Source organism: Pseudopodoces humilis, chromosome 16, assembly GCF_049639895.1.
Source record: "Pseudopodoces humilis isolate 2021_Gansu_Grassland_sample_001 chromosome 16, ASM4963989v1, whole genome shotgun sequence".
In the NCBI taxonomy this organism is placed as follows: Eukaryota; Metazoa; Chordata; class Aves; order Passeriformes; family Paridae; genus Pseudopodoces; species Pseudopodoces humilis.
In genome coordinates this window covers 5,308,252-5,327,079 of record NC_142215.1, presented here as the reverse complement: position 1 = coordinate 5,327,079, position 18,828 = coordinate 5,308,252, and the positions used below count along the sequence as shown (strand labels likewise).

The window sequence follows — 18,828 nt, the reverse complement described above, 5'->3', positions numbered from 1 at the left end:
CCAAGCTCAAGCATCCATGCTCTGACAATGACTCACAAGTCTACTCTGGACTTGTTTCTTTTTGTCCAAAACCAAAACTTCATGCAGCATCTTTCACTTTTACTCACTCATGGTAAGCTGTCATCTTAAGCTGACCATGAATTTCCAGTTTCCTCCCCACGAAATCTTGCCTCTTTGCTTCTCTTTGTTTTTTTTTTTTTCCCTATCATGATCTGGGACTCATATTTGTTACTAAGGCTCCAAAGGTAAGGATTTTTTTCAGCTGTCTCACCTCTCTAATTTATTACCTACAGAATGTGTCTATGCCTTTCTGAGTTTTAGTTATACCAAACAGAAAAGATACTGAATTTCCTGGTGCTCCACATGACTGAAACCCTCACAGAGGTTTAGAATTGCTTGGATTTTTTCTGTGGAAACATTCTTTATTTTCCTGGACAAATTGAATCACATGTACATTTTTCCATATTACTCTGTAAAAGTAATTTCTCCAGCTTATCTGTGTGACCAATGTGTTGCTGTTTTGGTGTCCCTCTTGGAAGGAAGATATTTCTTCATGAGAGTCCTTCTGTTTCAACAAATGCAAGCTGTTCTTTACTTTGAAGACACTCTTCTGCCTCAGTCTTTAGCTTGGTCTGATGAGACACTGCTGGTCACAGTTAGGAGAAGGTCAGAGGGGCAAGGAGCCAGAATCCTGTCCACCCTCCCAGGCTGGCTGCTAGGACAGACACCCCATGACTTATGACAGCAAGAAGTAAATCTGCAAAGCTCTGCTTCCCTGGATGCAGCTACACTTTATGCTGGTGCATGTTCTCCTGCTATTTCTCCTATTCTTTTTTGCCAGTTCCTCTTCCTTTTGTTTTGTCTGAGCATTTCCTGGGACAAGAGCAAGATTTTATATTTCTACAGCACCAAGCACAGCGGCTCCCTAACCTCAGTGATGGGGACTGTGAGGATGCAGTAATCAGGTAATCAATATATATAAATATATATAAATTTATCTATATTATATATATATAAAAATTTATAATTATAAATTTATATACATATTTATATATTTATATATAAATATAAATAAATATATATAAATATAATGCAGGTAATCAATAATATAAATCAGAAAATGGTTATTAAATGGCAGTAGGGAAGCAGAATGGGACAGGAACCAGAAAGACAGTTCCAAACTATGTATTTGAGACACCCATGCTTTGACCTTGATAACTGGTGGATCAAATAGGAGTTGGACTTCTGTGGTCATTGTGGGTCCCTTCCCACTAGGGATATTCTACAATTCTGTGGTTGTTGCACTAATGTTTGCAGAAATGTAGGGTCACCATGACCAGAATCAGTTCCTCTGGGCAGTGAGTGACAGCAGTACTTTTATTTTGGCAGGTCAGCATCATTCCAGCCACCAGCACAAGGCAAAAACATGTACACACAGAGCACCCATCAGACATCCCACCTCACCTGCTGACACAATCCTTCAGCACCCACCAAAATCAAATGCAGCTAATTGGAAGGTGATGACAGCCAGGAGACTGCTGGATTTGCATGCTAATTCCTCTATTTTAGCGTCACACAGCCCAAGTACAGGTAAAATGAGACTCCTCACTTCATTCCAAACTATTTCCTGCCTTCTCCACATTGCACATGAACACACACACACACACACACACACACACACACACACACACACACACACTTTCTCTCTTCGGCTGTCCTGAAGGCAAAAATCAGCTGGAGATTGCATTACATGTGCTTTCCAAAAGGCTGGCCAACAACTTCAAGGGGCAAGATGTTTTTTTACCTCTTGTTAGGACAGGGCTGCAAACTGCAGCTGTAGATGGGTCTTTGGAAATCACAGCAACCCAGCTCACGTGGGGAGAACAGAGCTCTTTCTACAGGCTGGCTTACAGCTTCCTCATACTTTTTATGCCAGGGATTAGGATGGATTCCTGGCTCTTGTATCACATGATACTGCTGGAGTTTTGTTTTGAGTACCCAACCTCCTCCCCTGCTCTACCACGAGCATCTGCCCCTGCTCTAAGTCTACCAATTATTTCCTTTAAGTGTCAGCAGCACACCAGACACACTGAGATGTAACCTTTCTTCTAGTTGATGCTGTTAAACTATTACTTGAAACTGAAGTTGCAGTTGACAAGTGCTACTTCAGTCACTAATAACTACTTCAGACGTGCTAGTAGTGTCTTGGCTCTTAATGCTGTGGCTCAGGGCTCAGGGAGTGTCTTTACAGGTCACTTGGAGCTATCCATCTGATCTGAAACAAGATCAGTCAATCTCTCCTCTGGCTCTGTGCCTTGCTTGCCAGGAGGTTCTGTCTCCATCCCCCCAGGGCTGCAGCAATAGCATATCTGGGTGGCTTTGGGGCTGCCCAGGTCCCACAGGATCCCACTTTGGGACGTACCTGTGAGCCACAAGCTGAGTTTTTCTGTTTGCAGCCAAAGAAAAGTGAGGGCTCCAATTCCTTGAGGTTGGATACAGCCTTTTCAAGGGAGAAAGGTCTCCTTTACTTGCCTGCATCCCAATTTACTTTCTGTTTTAATCTTTTTTTGTTGATGTTTGTTTTTTTTTAAGCAGGCTGAACACCTTCCTGAGAAAAACAGGATTTCTGCATGGAGGGAGGATGAGTACTAAGACACACACCTGAATTCTGCAGCATAAGGTAAAGAATACTTTTCATTTCCCACTCCCCTTTCTTCAGGCTTAACTCCTTCAGTCTAATGAAAGCATCGGAGGTATTTCAGAAGATTCACAGTTTGGCAGAGGTCACAAATATTTCCTTTATATTTTGGCAGGGTTTTGGCACAGTCTTTGGATAAATTTCGAACACAGCAATATAAGGCAAGGCCAGATCATCAGGGGCACTGAGCCTTACACCCTGTTACTGCAGAGAATCCTCTAAGAGATGTTAAATCCAGAACAACCTCCACTTTTCCTTTGTCTCCTGCATGTAAGAAGCTACAATGTGGTATAACAAACTAGGTCTGGCTTTTCAGTAGAAAAAGGATATGTCAGGTTTTGAGTCTCCTTGACATGACAACATCTTCATCTAAATCGTGAAGCCATCCTTTGGATAGCCCAGCCTTGGTCTAATGTCTTTGAGAAAATGATGCTCATTTAATTCCTGAAATGTGAAATCCAGGTCTCAGGTCAAGAGCATAGATGTTGTTTAGCTGAAAAATTTAGATCCATCAGACTGTCTGCAAGAGTCTGCAACTTTTCAAACTTTAGATTGCAACTAGACTGCTATATATAGTCGTTTGAAGAGTAGCATCTAAATAAAAATACCCTTGAAGTACAGGGCACTTTTTATGCTCCCACCCTCACAATTTTTTAGGAAACAAAAGACTTCTTCAGGGCCACAACTTGACTGCACAGAACAAATAGCCAGACCTCAGCTAAAATTTTATTCCTTTTTTGCTCTGTATCCAGCCCTGAATTCTTCCCTCAGGCAGGATTTTGATGGGACTTGATGGGAGAATCCCCTAAGACAGGCAGGGTCAGATCACACAGATGAAGGGACTTGACAATATGGGAGATATGGAAGCACCTCAGCCAGAGTAGGGCAGCTACTTCATGGGAAAATAAACCAAGTTCTTATCTTAGTAATTGTATGGACAAATTAAATCTAGTCCCAAGCAATCAGGACTCACCCCTTCACTGTTACAAGATGACAGACCTCCAGCCAAGCCACATATCCTTTGGTAGTAGAGTGATCAGCTGAGTCTCTTGCCAGGCAGATTTCTAATTCTCATAATCTGTGTTGGTTATGGGCAGGATATTTCTACAACACAGGGAAATTTTCATCCTCAGTGGGAAACACAGCTGGGCCAAAGGAAAGCTTGTGTGACACCTATATCTAGAACAGATCACACACACATATGAGCTTCCAGAAGGCAACAGAAAGTCCATTCATATGGCAATTGTGTCTTTATATCCTCTCTATGTGTATGAATTTATGGTTGTATGAACAGCCATATCCAGTTATTGAAGTATTTGATGATCCAAAGTGCTCAAGGCCTTCTTATTCCATCTCATTCACCGTTAAAGTTCTGCACAACCTTTTTACTGGCTTTCAGCCTGCCATAAATACAAATGACTTGCCAATAAAAGCTGGTATCTCCCTCTGTCAGGAGGACTATAGCATCGTTGTTATTTGAGAGGTGGCAGTTTTGACACAATTCTTATTTAAAATTTGTAAAAGGAAAAAAGATGATGTAATAAATCTGCATGTTCTTCCTAAGCAGCCATTGAAAGTGGATGCTCTTCCTCTTTCCAAAAGCATCAGCCGTTTAATGTTTCCTAAGTTGTTTTTGCATGAATTAGGGCGTTGGAGTGAAGCACTGTCAGTTACAAAACCACGCTGTTGTCTCCAGCTAATTTTGCATTAGTAGCTCTTTTAAACTGCTAAATCTAGTTTTTAGTGTATGATGATTTTGTTTAGTGATGGTGTAAAACAGCTGCTACTTTTCTGATGAGTTGCCTGTTTTCCATTTTATGTCTCTGCAAGATGTTAGGTTTCATCATGGCCCCATCTGACAGGCAGCTGAGAACAACCTGTAAAAAAACCTCCAAAACACAACAAAAAGCAAAGAACCCCAAATGCAGCAGTTCAACCACTCACAATTTCAGAGTGATCAGTCCTTCTCTGTCTTTACTGGTACCCTCAGACCGTCTCAATGCTACACTAGGATGACAAAAAGAGGAGGAAAAGCAGGAAGCTTGCTGCTCTAAAAGGGAAAGTGAGTGGCCATCCAACACCCCCAGACTGTTTCTGGGGGGCTGGTTCAGATTAGGATGGCTGTGCTTTTTGTATCCTTGCTGCTCATGCTGCTGCTCCCAGCTCTCTGCCTGGTTATGGCCAGAAGGATGAAATTATGGCTTGGGGTGTCTTTCCAAAGTAATTAATCACTTTGCTTTCCTCAGATTCTGCTTGCAGCCGCTGCTTCTTGAGTGTCCTTTTGCCACTGGATTGCTCGGGTGCCACACTCTTGCCAGGATGTGGCTGCTCATGGCCATCAGGAGAAGGGAGCAAGGGCCAGACTGTTCATGACTTAGTTACCCCTCACTAACATTTCAAGGGGTCTCTCTTAAGCAAAATCCCCATCACCTTTGTGAAAGGTGTTTTGCATTAGGTGTTCCCCTGAGGTTCTCATGAGGAGCCACTTAGTGGTCACCCTGTAGATATTTGCTACTGACTTTCCCAAACAGGCAAACAGCCCTGCTTTATTCAGTGGCAGAAAGCTGAATGGTTGCATTTGATCTTGCTTTATCCCCTGTATCCTGTGGGCTGGCATTTTTTCCGTGTGTTCCAAGCAAGAAAATGACAAAACTCATAAAGGAAGCACTCAGAGAGCTTCTCAAAGAGGTGAAGACTAATATCTTTCCAATAATAACCCACACTCCATAAAAACATCTTAGATTCTGGATAGACAAATTGGAAGCAGCTTTCCTCCCTGATTCTTCCTTCCTTTTGCACTTTCCTCCCTAGCACAACTCAGGCTTTCCCCAAAAGCAGTGCAGCCCATTGAACAGCGGTGGTCTAAACTGTTATGGAGATCTTAAACTGCTGAATTGTTACAAGCTAAAATTGATTGCAACTGAGCCTGTGAACTGAAGTGCTGGAAACAGCACAGAGAGAAGTGGGGAAAGGGTACAAAAGATCTTGCTTTATTATTTTGTGGGCTTCTTTCTCTTTCATAAGATTTCAGAACAATTTGGCCTTGATGAGTTCTGCATCTCTCTCAATAGCCATTGGACTGTTTTTCCTGGTATTTTCAACATAAAAGGTATTCTTGGTTTGCCTTCCAATTTGTTGGTTGCAGTGTAATTTCTAAAGAATTCTAAGAGTCTGCTTCAAAGTCAGAAGATTTTCCAGAGGGAAAATCTATGATGTCAGATCCAGAGGAAAAAATACTACAAAATTTACTCCCCCTCAAGCTAAAAAACCCCCCTTTTTCAGCTTTCCAAAATGAAAAATCTTCTTAGCCTGTTTCACTCTATTCTGCCTTGATTTTATTTGCACCCTCATCACGAGAGCATCTGAACACCTCCGAGTAGTACATTAAGCAATGTGACTAACATCTGTCACGTACAGTTTATTCGCTGTCTCTCAGCATCCTTAAAATGAATTTAGTGCTTGTGCAGGATCGATAGTGCTGCAGACAGACAGTCTCTGCTCAGCCTCAGAGCTGGCACAGTTTGGGTGAGACCCTTGTGATGGTTCCCCCAGCCTGCTGCCCCTTTGTCCCTGAGTGCCAGCTCGTGCACTGGGGAGCTGCTCTGGACCAAGGTCGCTTCCAGTGGGACAGAAAAATCCAAATAATTTGGGGAAATCAGATGAGGCTGTCAGTGTTTTCCTGCTCTCAGCTGCATGCTGAGGGACAGGTGTATGGTCTTGGGTGCCTGCAGTACTCAGGAGCCCAGATGGATCCAGCATCACTGATTTTCCAAGGTTTTCTCCCTCAGGTGGCTTTGCTTATTTTTTAACATCAGTTACAACTTAGAGCTATTGATGGACGAGGATGTTGCTGTTTCTCCCCATCAAAATCTTCTCTGCCAGATTTCTTTGACAGAGAGAACGTTGTCAGCCACTGAAATGAGGTCAATAAATGTCCCATGCTGAAACAGAGCTGGGAGCCCTCTCCTCTGGAGCCAGCATCACAAGCAAGATCTAGGCATGCTGGGGCACTGTAATTTCAAGCAATATGTTTTCTTAATGGGCCAAATATGCTTTGCCTAATTTTGCTTTCAGTGCATGGGATTGTTATTGCTCAGTGGCCCCACACAGGTGTTTAAGCAGTTTTGTGGCAGGATTTTCCAGTAGCAGCATGAGGTTTTGTTGACTGTTACCTCAAGAGTAACTCCAGAGGAAACATCCCCAGCTGGTTGTGATGGATGCATGTGGAGCTGTGGCAGAAAACTCAGCAGCCAGTGACCTCTGTCATGGTCTATCATATTTTGGGTAAGAATGCAAAGCAACTGTAAAAGGAGACTGCTTTTCATGCAGTGAGAAGAATTAGGAGGGATGAAGTTACTAAATTCCTTGTTTTCCCTGAAAACTGTTGGCTTGTCAGCTCTGATAACATGAACATACCAAGGATAGGTCAATAAGTAAAATAAGTTCCATATTTTGTGAGGATTCTAGGTTGTGGGGTTTAATTTGGTCTATGAGTGTGCATTAAAAGGTAGGCTAGGGGATTCTGGTCTCTGTGTGGTAACCTAAATTATAAATTACACAGCTTTTGACACATAAGAGACATCTGACCCACAACTTGCCCTTGTTCCAGTTCCAGAGTAGGTCAAAACCCAGGTGAGCACCACTAATTTCTCCTCAGTGCCACCAGCCTGTACCCTACCATCCATAAAAAGCAAAGCCAGGTACCTGGTTTGGAAACCCAGCAGGCTCCAGCAGGACCCACCCAGGGCACGTCCCAGAGCCTGTTTCCCTGGGTAATATCTGGGACTGTGCTCCACTGTCAGCAGCAATGGAAGCATGAGCTATCTGATCAAGACAGATAAATACATCTATTTCAGAATACATAATCTTACCACATATGTGAAGTAGTTTAATCATTAGCAAGTTGTCAAGCTTTTATTGAATGGAATTAGCCTCTTTATTTCTGGTCAGGATCAATCTTTTTTCCCCCTTCCCAGTACAATGAATGCTTATATGTTACACATTGCAGCGTCTGGGGCAGATGACACTTGCCAAAGGGTTTGATGATCAATTCTGATACAAATCTGACATGAAGAAACAGGAGAGAATCTGCATCAGATGATCAGTGGGAGAGATAAATTCACATTTAATGCTTCTAAATGTCTGTGCATGTTATATCCATCTCAAACACAGTATTCAAAAGCAAGCACAGTGCACAAGATGATGCTTGGTCGAGGATGAGGACAGAGTACAGGGGTGAGGATGGCATTTCTCAGTGGAATATTGTGGAACTATGGGATTTAGAGCTGAGTTAGAATTAAGTGTGATATTAACTATAAAACTATGGGGCAGAGAAATGGCCTCTTGCCCACCACTCTGGGATACAGAGGCCACGGGCAGAAAAAAAAAAGACTTTCCATGTTTTTCTATTCAATAAAAATCTGTTGTATTTACACCTCCAATTTGGAGATGAAGGAGAGACCTACTACCAGTCCCAGACCTTGGAGCCATGCCTTCATTTACCACCAGTCTGCTTTGCTCCTTTCCCTTTCCAAGTGGGGCTGTATATGAGTATTCATGAACACTCCTTATTATTTCTCCCCTCACAGTTGCTTTTTTCTTCCCACACCTGCCAACATTAGCTCCTTTCTTTGACTCACGCTGCTCTACAGCCTAATGCATGTGATCTCCATGCCAAGATGTTATTTAATTTCCCAACAAAGTTCTTTTGGCGTGGAATGAGCTGAGCAGTAAGAGCACAGGAGGGGAGGCATAGGCAGGGGTAGGAAGGGGAACAAGAAGAAACAGGGGCTCAAATTTATGTTGGCTCTGGCTTGACACACCCAAGTTATGTTGTGTGTGTCCTGGGAGCAGCGTGGGTGGGTGGAGATGGCAGCAGGGGGTTCATCGATGGCAGGTTGCTGAATCAGGAACCCTGACACTGCTGAAGTACTCTGTCAGGAACATTAAGTATCCAAAAGTGATAAAGCTTCAATTTGCTAGTCCATTAGACTAATTACTGCAATAATTAAGTAACTACTTGATTAGAACTAATGGGTACCTAATTATCCAGGAGAAAAGTATCAGGTGGCAATTATCAGGTGGCAATTAATAGACTGGAGTTAATGTCTTAGCACTGTCTTTGTATGAATTCATAAGCAAGGTAAAGAAAACAAACAATAACTTATTAATATTTATTGGTGCCACAGTGTTTTTCAGCTTGTTTCATTTACACAGAACCAATTAGTGAAAAGACAGTTAGTGTTGCAAAGATGTAAAGTGACTGAAGCAGGAGTTTGATTTTAAAGGAACAGGATCACATTAGCACTTATAAGCAAAGACAAATGGGTATCAGCCAGGGACTTGATTCTGGTGCTACTAATTCATCAACAGAAGAAATCAGAGTAATTGAACTCAGTATTAATAATGAAACACACAGGAAGGCAGCTCCTGTCTTAATGGGGTTCACTTTAGTTTTGGTCCCTCCCTGGGTCTTCACCAGCTTTTTCTGCAGTGCCTGGGAAATGCAGGGACACCTCGGTGAACAAATGGGAACTTCCTGCTGGCAGGGGTGGGAGACACAGCACTAAAATCCTCCAGATCAGTGCTGCAAGCTCTCTAAAGGAGACAGATTTCTAAATCTAAATCTAAAGCCTGGGTGTAACACATGAAGGTGAGATGGCACAGCTGAATTCCTGCCTGTTCACTGTATTGGTGTAAAGAAACCACAACAGCTCCATTCCTGGTAATTCCCCCTTGGCTCAGCACCCACTTGAAACATCACTGTGAGTTCCTGTGGATGAAGTCTAAGAGTAAATTTACCCACCTTTAGACCTCAGAGTGGAGTGTAGTTAGTTTTTTGTGAGGGTCTTTTTTTTTTGGTATTTTCTTTATTTTCTTTTCATGGCTATGCAAAGGTCCAGCTTCTCAGATTACATATTTTGCTATTGTTTCTTTGAGGTCAATCCAACCATATTAATTTTTGGAGAATGAAACTGTGGCTGAGGATCTACTTTTCTTGCTCTCTTCTCCAAATTCAAGGAGCTTTAAATGTCCCAGCAGAAAAATGAAAAATACCAGGGTTTTCTTTCCTACAAATCTTTATGATCCTAATGATCCTCTAAAATGGCTTTAATCCAAAAACAGTTGTGCATGCAAGTTGTCTCCTTGTCTCTCTATGGGAGAGCTCATATGAGCCATAATTACTCTCCTGAGTAAGAGTTGTTAAAGTGTGATGTACAATGAACCTGTGACTGATTTCAGAGCACAGAATGAAGAGTTCCCTTATAAACCTCAATCCTTTGACATTCAGCTGTCGGTAAATGAAAGACCAAATTCTAAGATGGCTTTTGCAGCTCTGCACAGTACATGGCTTTATGGAAGTGGAGGATCTTGCCTCTACAGCAGCTATTCTCCCCCCCACCACCCTTTTTTCCATGTTATAAATAAATGAAAGGTACCCTAATCATATTTTAGACTGTGTGCAGAGTCAGACGCTAAACCATAATGTCTGTATATTAGAACATGTGGAATGATAAATGGAGATAAATCTAAAATTTATAGAACATGAACATTTGCATAAACTGCAATATCCAAACACATAGGCTGTTAAGTAACAATTGTCACAAAGGGCATAAAAAATTCAACTTTGTTTCATGGAAAGAACTCAAATTTCTAACATGATTAAGATAATATATCATTTGTTCCTATCTTATTAAAGGCGTAATTGTTGTTAGACACAGAAGTGGCATTAACTCTAATCTGGCTTTATATATGTACAAATAGGAAGGGAGGTAGATCTGAAAATTGATGCTTTTGGTGATCCATAGGCATTTTATTAATGTTTGAATAATAACTGCCTGGAGGGCCTGTTATAAATTAAAGGGACGAATTGAGATATAAATTTTTATGAGGACTAGTTATACATTTCCATTATGTGTTTAAAAATGAAGGAATTACTGTGAACACAGCAGAACTCACATTTATTTGAGGTGATTTGGATGGGAGGGAAGGTGCAGTGAAGGAAGCTGCATGCTGGCTGTAAGAAAGATGTATCTGTCCCTGTGAAAAGATATATCATATGTCATGCATGAACTCTCTTCTGCAGCAGACTTCTCTCTGCAGCTGATTTTGCATGATTATTTATTTGACAACAGCAAGTGATGATATAGAAGTGAGTTTTAGGCCACTTAGAGAAGAATTCTTATTCTTAAATCATAGAGGATTTCCCAAACCCAAGCACTGTCAAACTAGAGTTAATCTAACAGAGAAACCCAGTAATCTCTTTGGCATACATTTCTCATTATTCCTCCTGCTCGGGTATACACATCTTCATTTGCAGTGCATCCATGGGACCAGCAGTGATTCAGAGCTTCCTCCTGCCCTTTGCTGAGGCTGCTTTTGGGAGCTCAGCTCTGATTGCTGAGGAAGCACCAGCCCCCCTCTGTTATCCACTGATGCCCTGGGAGATCCTCACACAGTCCCATCAACGTGCTTTGACGTGACAGCACAGGGGCTGACAACCCAATCCCTTCACTCAGGCAGGCTTGGCCCAAACCCACGGCTGTTCAGAAGGGAGAGGAGGAAGGATGCCAGTATTTAGACAGCCACTTAATATGTGGGGACCTGTTTTCCATGCCCTGATTAATTGGAACTGACCACCGAGGGCAAAGCCTCCTAGATGATTCTACAGCGTTTGACCCCCGTTTAGAGGCTTGATTGCTCTGGATTTCAATATGTTCCAGCAAGCTTGATGCCTTGGAGGTCTTTATCTGTATTCTCTGTGCCTCAGTTGCCTGTCTGTAAAACAGGAAGGCTCACAGGAGTGGTTTGAGGAGGAATGTGTTCATTGGGATGATATCCAGGGAGATGGCAATGTGGTATCATCTGCAGACATCCACACCAAGGTAGCAGCTGTGCAAGTGTGTGCCAGGGGAGCTTTATTATAAGACACACAGCACAGGGGCCTTCCATTTTAGAGCCCTTCATGTGAGTCAATTAATCAGTTTAAATTTTGTAGGCTTTTTTGGTTGTTTTTTCTCCTAACCCTCCCTTTAATTAGACTTACAAGGGCTGGGCAAGAATTTTCTTTTTGGACTAGGCCTGGTTCATTTGGAAATAAGACTTGAGGATGTTCTTGGCTTGCAGACAGCCTGAAGCATTAATGAAGTTGATAAAACATCAAGACCTAGCCCAACCTCATTTTCCATCTTTGAAGCATCACCCTTAGCTCTCCCATTCATGGAGATCACTGTGCACACTTGCAGGGGGGTGACTGGCATTGCCTTTTGATCTACAAACAAGTGTTATTTAAGTGTTATATGTTTTTCTTCCCAGTGTGGCAATGAGGTGGCGTACAAGAAATATGACAAAATGTCCTCATGGTTCTCATTAAGGTTCCCACTTTTAGCAATGTTTTGAATCTGGACTGCATTCCCAGGCAGCTCAGTCTGTGACAGTAAACCTGTCACAGACAGGTTGTGACAGTGAGAGGAAGGATCAGCTCTGCTTGGTTCCTACACAGTTGGTTCAGCTTTCTACAACCTCAGTGTTTTGTCTCCAGTCTTTCAGCTGAGAAACACAATTTGTGACACTCCCAACCTTACTCAGATCAGCCTCTCAGTGTCTGTTACCTTCAAGGATAGTGCCATGGTTGTGTCTCTCTCTTTCCCCCATAAAGTCATACAAACAAAGTGATTGTTGTGAAAATATCATCCAACAAGCATTGAAGCAGCAATAATTATTCTCCCAGTCAATTGGAGCCTTTTCTAAACGCATTACAGTGCTGGACAAATGACTAATTAGACAAGACTCGTACTGTCTGTTTTTCAAAAGTATGTTTTTTCTGTATGTGTTACTGAAGGGACAGATTCACAAGAGTTTCTTTAGGGAAGATGCAGGGGAATGTTATAGAGAGTAAGTTCTATGACAGAATTAGCAAATGTATTAAGTACAGTGCCAATCTGGTATAGCAGAAATGACTAAATACCCATCAGGGCCTGTCACTCGTCAAGAAGTGAAATCTTAGACCCATTTAAGTCAATGACAAATGTTCACAGAATCTGGCTGCAAGTTAATAAATGTTTGGAGCCTGTATAACTCAAACTCTGATATTTGTCAGATTAATTATTTGACTGATCTTATTGTGTGTCAAACAATTTCTTTGTGGAGTTAGAATGCTTTGTGTTGCATTATCTATAATTTTGATTAAGAAAACATCATGCAAGTATATCACTGCAAGTTTTATATCAGGTCATAGAGAGTTACTATATACAATATTAAATAATATAACTAAATATGGGATTGTAAAGTGTTCAAAATGGGCCATGGTTGAGGCTGCATTTTATGCCTTATTTTTTGACAGTTCCTGATTTAGAAGGACTTTAATATTCAACCTGAACTTTCTTTTATCATATTCTTTTTGTTAAGCTACATTTATGTAAAAGGAAAGAAAATAACTCTACATGTACACCAATTCCTTCAGCTTACACTTGCCTTTAATACAAAACAGAGGATTTCAGGACTATATACATCAGGTGTTTTCAGCAAAGTAGCAGCAGCAAATCATAGACATTTGTCATTCCTTGGAGCTGTCTGACAGTTCTGACAATTCATTAGGCTGGGCTGAAAAGAGGTTTAGAAAGCGAAGGAAGGATCACAGGTAGTGGACTTGCCTTTGCATGATCCAGTAATAGCTGATTTGTATCATTTTTGGTGATGGATACACTCTTCAGATTAAACTCAGCTGAATTTTCCCCATTTATTCTTTTCTTTTTCTTTCTCTTTTTCCTTCAACAGCAGCTCCTTTCTGGGCACGTTAGTCTAGATTTAGACCTCGATTTATCCCCAGGAGTAGATGCTCAGGAAATTCTTCCTGGAGCCTCCTGATATTTGTGGCTTTTCAGAGCTAAGGAGAAGTGAAGTGAGTTTTGCTATTCAGTTTCTACCTAGTGAGGTTTTTCTTTTTCAGTGTGTTTGAGTTACATTCTTTGCTGCGGCCGTACCATGACATGTGCTATTCTTCAAAGTCAGAGTCATTCCTGCCAGGATCTATGCAAATCAAGCTTGTGACTTTGTGCAGAGATAAGTGCCTCCATTATCCCACTCCTTGCACTTACTGATTTGCTTTTGAGACTCGTACAAAAGCAATTTTTTGACTTGAAGGCAAATCCTTTGCAATAACGCTGAATCCGCAGAATAGGCCACCTGGAAAATATGTGATCTTCCATTGGAAAGCATTTCCCTTTTCCAGGTTGGTGGGCTGTTTCAAACCACACGACCATGTAAAATGCCTGGGTCAGAGTCTGAGTGGGTGAGGCGATGCTGTCCGGCCAGGGAGCATCCCTGGGGTCAGGCAGATGATGGTCCCCAGCAGCAGCAATATCAGGGAGCCTGCTCAGCCCTGCAGAGGATGAATAGCTTTCCATCTTCATTCTGTCTGTTTTATAGCTGCCACAGAAGAAGCAGTCAGAGATTGAGCCTGACCCAGTAGTATTATATGTAGGTCTTACAAGAGCAATATTTGCTCTTGGTGACCATTGGAACACAGTCCTTTAAAGAACCCCAAAATAACCCTAAAAGAAGGGCTTTTTGGGGCTGTTTTGTGGGGTTATTTTTTAACATGTGAAATTTTTCAGACCCTCAAAACCATCTGTAAATTCTAAGTACTTCCTAATTTGTACCATTTCATTTTTCTTTAAGTTTCAAAGTGTTGACAGCACTGCCTCACCATCCTTCTTGGGTACAACTCCTTCTTCAAGTTAAAGTTTCCTACCTGTCTTGGCCAAATAGAGAGACTCAGACCAAGGTTTTAGCTGAGCAAAATTATCTCAGCCTTCTGCTTCTTCCAATCTGTCTTCATGGTCCCAATGTCAGTCTCTTTCCATCAGAAATACAGGCATTTCCCCATGATCTCAAGTGCAGGACTGGTCAGTATAAAGCATATAAATGACACTCGTGGATGTTGGATCATGCGTCACCTTGTCTGATTTGCCTTCAGATTTGTTGGTAGGTTTTTGGGGGGTTTGCAGTGATTTTGGCAGTCAGTTTTGAGTGGCAGGCTGTACGTGTTGGTTTATAATTCCGGAGTTGTGAGTGTGGGTTGAACTGTTGGCATTAATTATTTTCAATAGTGAGTCAGAGGCTGAATTACAGGATCCTACCCACGGATATGAGAGAAAACAAAGAAACAAGCGGCCTTCCTCTCCCTCCCCTGACATAAGTCATATTTTGTCTCCTATGACCTCAACCGGCCCTTTAAATTTCATATCAAACATTAGAAAGAAAGAGGTCAAAGTAAGAGCCCCGTCGAAAAAAACCCACAGCCAACCCAGATATGAACTATGGGAACTTGTCATCTTATCATCCTAATTGAAGTCATTCTGCAATGTATGACAGTCCATCATATATTCTGCCAGTCAGTGTGTCATACATGATGTGTAACAAGAGAGCTCATAAACCCAGAGGGGAAGCCCCTTCTTTTTTATTACTTTATTTGATCATTTTCATAAAAAGTCCCCTTGCTCAATACAGAGGGACGTGTTTATTAGCCCCATTAAAGCTTTGTCCATTCATTTGACACGATGATTTACACAGCTTTACCACAAAAGAATCCCATTATTTCCAGTGTGGGGAGGTGTCTATTTTATTGTGTGATGAAAAATAAGTATTTAATTCCACAGGTGAAGGCAAAGAAAGGGGAGGTTGTTGTCAGAGGCTCAGAAGTAAACAAAAGGATGCTTTAGGTATAATTGATTCAGAGAAAGAAAACATTCCCAGTAAATATAGAAAAATAAATAAATAAAGATGCTCTTCCCATGGAGTGGGAATTTAACTGGGCTCAGCTGAACTTTTTTTTTTTTCCTTCATTAAAAACAGCAGAATTTGGCAAAATTTCCCTCTGTGTTCTACTCATGAATGTTTCTAGAAAATATCAGCTTTCATACGCAAATATTCTTGAAGTGAAATTGGTGGCTTCCTTTGAACACAGCTAGTGCCTCAAATCCCATCTGCTTTTCCTACAACACGCCCACTCATTATCTAGCTTATTTGGCTTTATTTTATTTTTTTTTAAATGAACACAAATTAAGCTATTTAATCAAATATGTACATGATTACATGGCATTTTTGCATAAGAGTTATACACCCACGGAAATCATTAATCACAGATAACAACACTATGTTAAAATTAGACATTTTGTTTTCTTTTTGTGTGTGTGTGCTTTTTAACATAATATCCTGCGTAGCTCTAATTTCACCTCTACTCTCATTTGAATAAATCAGGATTGTTTTACAACAAATTATTCATTTGTCTGTGGCTCTGATAATTGGTATTTATGTTTAGACTTGATCTCAGAGGAATAAAAATACAGAACTTGAAAATAAAATTGGTATGGTTCAAATCCCTCTTTTTCTTTTTCATTTTCCCATTTTTTGCTTGCAGAGAATGTCACCATGAATGTCCATTGGCAAACTGGATAAGAAAGAGTGTCACAGTGCAGGACAACCTAGAAGATGACAGGTATTTCCAGGCATAGCAATGATGAGATCAAATTCCCCTCAACCTGCCTTGTTTGCTGATCTTTTAATCAGATTCAACTTCACTGCAGCTATAGCACAAGGTTCCCTGACAATGTATGACAGCATGTGACAGAAAAATATTTTTTTTTTTTGGCCATTTGATGGTATTTGAGATAAATCTGAAGCCCCAGCAGCATCTGATAAATCTACCAAACTACTTTAGTGGAGGTTTTTAACTATTCATAATTGAACTGGAGGGTTTGTGTTCGTGTGTTTGCAGTGGAATCCAAACAGGAAAGCTGGGAAATGATCTAAACCCTTTGAGGTTAACCTGCTATGAAAGATCATCAATGACAGAAGAGGACATTATTAAAAAGGAGCCAACCTCACACAAAAAGAACCACTGTGTGAAGCCAAAGCCCAAAGAACAACACCCAGGGCTGTTTGTGGTCCCGCAGGGATATGTATTTCATCCCTCATCTTCATCTCTCCAAATTTCCTCTGAACTGCTTCTGAGCTGAATTCTTGAGAAAGAAAACCAGCAAATTTTGAATGGAACTTTTCAAACTTTTCCCTACAATCTGCTTCGTATTCCTCTCACAATCATGTTCTTGCAGTGTCTTGGGGAGATGCTTGGATCAAAGATAAGAGAGAACAAGAAAAGGAATGGAGAAACAAACAACAAAACAAAAGCAGCACCCCCCAAACTTTCTGATGAAACTCCTCTGTGAATCGTGTGCATGGTTACAGCAAAGTTAAAACTGCCTTCTTCTTCACCAGCATTTAATTCCTGCTTTTAAAATCAGACTCCCTTTGATCTTGAGGACTGAAATGATCTGGAAATGAAACAGCCAGTGCTTTGCAGAAAATCTGGAGAGGGTCCCAGACATGGCTTTTACCTGGAAGGCTTCCAAAACAGGATGAAATCTCTCTGGTTTCAGAACAAATTGCAAGATTTTTTCTCTATGTCTAGTCCAACTGTGGAACTCTAGCCCTGATGTCTGCTGCTTCCCAAAGCACAGATGTAATAACCTCTGAGGTGAAATGAGAACGTTATTCCCCCATCTTCTCCCCTCTGCCTCCCCTCTGAGGGTTGAGGGCTGAGAGAATTTTATTAAAGTGAAGGCTTAAAGTTTTGGGCAGACTTAATTTGAGGAGACAGTTGGTTGTAACCCAGGCTAGGGCCATCCATGTGGAGGTTGGAGAGGACAGAGCTCCAGGAGCATCTGTGACATCTGGATCCTGTTGAAAGCTCAGAAATATCTGCCTGGCTTCATGTGACCTGGTCCCAGAGCCAAAAGGGCTGAGAAATGTGGTTAAGAGACTGCAGCAAGCTCTGCCCTAGCAAATGAGTCCCACTGAGAAAGCAAGCACATCAATATTTCTTTGAGTCTGTTTCTTTTAGTGAATATATTTCCATATGTTGCATTAATATTTCTTTTATTGGGGCTCGTAAGCCCATCTGGTATTTGTATTGGGAGGGCTTGAGCTGGCAGATCCCTGTGCTGCTGTTAGACACAGATCTGGACAGCCCTTGCAAGGATGGGTAGGTGGTTGGGTAGGGACAACATCTCCTCAGCTGCCTTTTTAATTGGATAAACTTCTCAAATCAATCAAGATAACCGGGTTACTTCTTGTCAATTAGTTCCCACTGTGCCAATGTTACAACATGGACTGAGTATAAGGTATAGCAGTCCACTGTAAAGAAACCTCTCAGACACTGTACAGTGCAACAGCCCTGATCTAGGTGGTGCAAAGGAGGAAAGATACCTGGGCACCAACAGTAAACAAAAAATGTGCTGAAATACCCCAGTTTGCCAGGACAATAAGAATCACTTTCCTTTGCAAGTATTATTAAGGAATAGGGGAATAATTATCTGCTTTAATACAAGCTTTTTCCTTCTGCATGATTAACTTCAGTGATATCAACAGAGAGTGTGATGACTCTGAAATGACAGCTCCTGGTAGCACGTTCTGGGATTAGCAAAAACAGGTTGTCACTTTACCCCAGTCAGGAGCAGGCAGTCGCTGTGTGCCGAGGGCTGGGCAGCAGAGCCGTGTTCTGCAGACATCTGACAGCCCAAGTGGGCAGCAGGTCCAGCCTCCTGCCAGGTGGCTCCCAGGTCAGGCGTGCAGGGCTCTGCTCCGCCAGGAGATTGGATTTCCTGAGGCAGCACCGTGTGATTTTGGCTGTGCAGCTTCCAGACTGAAAGCACTGCATGCTCCTCGTGCTAAGCTGTGACTTGCTCTGTTCTGTGCACAATGCACTGAGCTGATTTTAAAATATTGTGTACTTTTAAAATGCCTGGCTCTAATGCCAGTCCTGTGTCTGGCTGCTCAACGTGCGAAGTGACAGCGCACGCACCAGCCCCTGGAGGGGATGGAGAGAGAGGTAGGACAAACACGCCAGAGCTCTGAGCAATGGCATGAAACAACAAAAAGAATCCTTTCATTCTTACTAAAGTTGCAAAAAGTCTGTCATGTCTTCTGTAGAAATTAATCAATATATGGAAAACTGCATAACAACTGTGGGGGCAGCAAGAATCTGTCTATAAATTAAAATACTGTGAGTTTCCAGAGCTGACTGGGGAAAGCACTGGGGTTGCTAAGAGGGCTCTGGAGCCAGGACAGAG

The 18,828-nt window shown here is 41.7% G+C and overlaps 1 long non-coding RNA gene across 1 annotated transcript; it reads left to right on the top strand.

Moving 5' to 3' along the window:
* Positions 1-1,418: 1,418 nt before the first annotated feature.
* Positions 1,419-17,344, top strand: LOC148183014 (uncharacterized). The gene is made up of 4 exons (XR_015773971.1): positions 1,419-1,590; positions 2,596-2,680; positions 16,119-16,196; positions 16,476-17,344. It is a non-coding gene; the product is annotated as an uncharacterized LOC148183014 (long non-coding RNA).
* The last annotated feature ends 1,484 nt before the right edge of the window (positions 17,345-18,828 follow it).